We start from the raw sequence: 3,650 nt of genomic DNA, 5'->3' as shown, positions 1-3,650 counted from the left end.
CGACACCAAGCGCAACATTGTATTAAAATTATTTTAACGTAGTATGCGGCGTTGCCACACATTTTCCCCATTTATTTCTTCAAAACGCTTCAGCGGTTTTCATCAAATTTTTGTGGTGTGTAATGTCGAATTAAAAAAAAAGCATATTGTCAATCGTCCATGATAACCAACTAAACCAACTAAACCTATACACATCGCAGTACCGTTAATCTTTCTATCATCCATCACTGAAGGCGTTGAACAGTGGTTGACGTCACGTATTCGCATTATAACAAACTCTATGCGGTATTTGCACAAAACGATAAAACAGTTCGGATTTTTGACGCTGTTATTTTGGGTGGTAAATTCCTATTATAGAACGATGTAACTTGGACCAAATATTTCTAATGAAACTCTTTGTCGGCCAGAATTTGGCGTTTGCCTATTGGGTTGTATGCAAACTTATGCAAGCGGTTGTATAATTATAGTTTAGGATTTAGTTCAATTTTGGTATTTGTTTTATCTTTTTTTTTAATTAAGGTTGGTTCAAATTGGTTAAGAGACATGGTTTGAAAAGTATCAACCGTTTAAGAGCAAAAGAACACAGAAGATTCTTCTTCCTTTGACTTAGCGTCACGATTAATTATTCTCTGGTGATAACAACGTACCTTGACAGATACGGTGTTAATAACTAGTCCCATTTCAACAAAGTTTAAAATGGAGGAAATCACATTAAAACCGCAGTTTTAAGTAAGAATATACGTTGGCGAAATAATCATACTAGTTCCGTTTTAGTTTTACACTAAGTGGTTTTAATTATTTCGTTAGGACAGGCAATGGTAAACATTAAGCCAAGGATATCCATGGGGGAAATACCGGCGAGTGATAACGATATAATCAGCAAATTAATGACTAATTTGATACCTTTATCAATTTGTAAAAAAGAATAAACACTCGTAGAAACATTTTCTTTTTTTTTTAATTTGCTGCAGTTGATTTATTTTCTTTAGCTAGTTACAGTCTATAATCTCGCTATTTCATGCAATAAGTTTATTTGACTACCATTTTGTATTTTTTGAAAATTATGGTAGGAAGATCCTTCATAAGCAAGTATGCTATACTTCTTCCAAGTAAAACGTTGGAGCAAAAAAACGTTCATGAAGGACAAGTAGGCTATGGATTCACGTTGACGTTAGCGTTGAATGAAAAACTACTGCAAGCAATATCTCAATTTTTTCTATTTATGCACTCTTTTGTAACTGCTAACTCGTAGAATTGTAGGTACCTAAGCAAAAATTGATTTACTTTTTGTTAAACTTCTGGGCAGTTTAGGATCTGTCATATTAAGAAAAAAAAACTCTGCACCTTGAAGTCGTTCTTCTATCTTAAGAGCACTTATGGATGTTGTGTGTGTATCATAAACTTGGTGTAGAGATATGCAGAAATGTAACCACAATTACGACGAGATAACCCTACTTAATATTAACAATTATATATTGGCATCACATTTTTCTCGAAAAATCTTCGAAGGGGGTGGTGCGGTGCTCGCAATGGTTTTAATTTTGTTGCAGTAGCCAGTGTTGAAAAACAATTTGAATGCGCTGTTTCTGAAATTGGGTTTCATGACAATTTTTTTTAATAGTTTGCTTATATCGTTCTCCTTCCGGAAGCGTTGATACTTGTGTAGATTCGATCGCCAGTTCTACTGTTGCTTTTATTTTAATGTGCACTTCGAAAACGCAAATTCAGGCGAGACTCTTAATATTGTAAATACATTTGCAAGTTACGGGTTCAGTAAAACTGTAACCGAATACTCTCGAATCCATAATGGGTCCATGTCTATAATCGACAATATCTTTACGAATATTCAATTGACTTTCTTTCAGTCAGCAATTATTCCCTGTGATTTTTCTGATCATTTTATGCAAATGGTATCTATATCTTTTTGCAACTTTCCTCAGTCTTTTTTCTACAAACGTTGTTTTAAAAGTGAAAGTAACATAAATGAATTTCAGGTGGAAGTATCTAGGGTGGACTGGCAGTTTTTGTTTGACGGTGTTGGTGCAGATGACGAGAAATTTGACTTATTCTATAAAAAATTTCAGGAATTGTTCGACAGATTACATCACTGATGATGAACGTAGCAAGTATGTCGATTTACACGCGACCTTTGAAAAATTTAACGACTTTTTTGTGGATTCCGTTAGAGAAATAATAAATACTATAAAAACAACACAAACAACTAATAAAAAATCTTTAAGTCGAAGTCTATTCTTAGCACCTTATTTATTATTTTGTCAATCTGGGTACGATGAAATACCATGTAGTTCAACCTCTTACTTTTTTGATTAATCTGTCCTTTTCAGAAGGTGTATTTCCCTCAGCCTTAAAACACTTCATTGTTGTACCTATACACAAGAAGAACAATACCCATTTAATTTCTAATTATCGTGGAATATCAGTTCTATCGGGTTTTTCCAAAATATTCGAAAAGTGTTTTCACCTGCGGCTCGATGCATTTATACTACTCAAGACTGTTTAGTTTCCTTATATAATGGAATAGTCTCGAACTTCAATCAGAATAATAAAACATTATATATGTTGTTAATATTGTAAATACATTTGCAAGTTACGGGTTCAGTAAAACTGTAACCGAATACTCTCGAATCCATAATGGGTCCATGTCTATAATCGACAATATCTTTACGAATATTCAATTGACTTTCTTTCAGTCAGCAATTATTCCCTGTGATTTTTCTGATCATTTTATGCAAATGGTATCTATATCTTTTTGCAACTTTCCTCAGTCTTTTTTCTACAAACGTTGTTTTAAAAGTGAAAGTAACATAAATGAATTCCAGGTGGAAGTATCTAGGGTGGACTGGCAGTTTTTGTTTGACGGTGTTGGTGCAGATGACGAGAAATTTGACTTATTCTATAAAAAATTTCAGGAATTGTTCGACAGATTACATCACTGATGATGAACGTAGCAAGTATGTCGATTTACACGCGACCTTTGAAAAATTTAACGACTTTTTTGTGGATTCCGTTAGAGAAATAATAAATACTATAAAAACAACACAAACAACTAATAAAAAATCTTTAAGTCGAAGTCTATTCTTAGCACCTTATTTATTTTTTTGTCAATCTGGGTACGATGAAATACCATGTAGTTCAACCTCTTACTTTTTTGATTAATCTGTCCTTTTCAGAAGGTGTATTTCCCTCAGCCTTAAAACACTTCATTGTTGTACCTATACACAAGAAGAACAATACCCATTTAATTTCTAATTATCGTGGAATATCAGTTCTATCGGGTTTTTCCAAAATATTCGAAAAGTGTTTTCACCTGCGGCTCGATGCATTTATACTACTCAAGACTGTTTAGTTTCCTTATATAATGGAATAGTCTCGAACTTCAATCAGAATAATAAAACATTATATATGTTGTTTGACTTCAAGCGAGCTTTTGATGTGCTTGATATTAATTTGTTGTTGAATAAATTAAATAATTGCAGTATACGGGGGAATAGTTACGCCTGGATTGAGTCGTTTTTGAAGGGTCGTGGCCAAAGAGTTGTGGTTAGAGGTGATACTACTATCATTACATCTTCATCTAAAGAACTCACCATCGATGTCCCACAGGGAAGCATACTAGGGCCTTTATTATA

Source organism: Cylas formicarius, unplaced genomic scaffold (assembly GCF_029955315.1).
Source record: "Cylas formicarius isolate icCylForm1 unplaced genomic scaffold, icCylForm1.1 PGA_scaffold_8__14_contigs__length_24414737, whole genome shotgun sequence".
Lineage (NCBI taxonomy): Eukaryota > Metazoa > Arthropoda > Insecta > Coleoptera > Brentidae > Cylas > Cylas formicarius.
The sequence above is the reverse complement of the archived record's forward strand: the minus strand, read 5'-3'. Positions refer to the sequence as shown.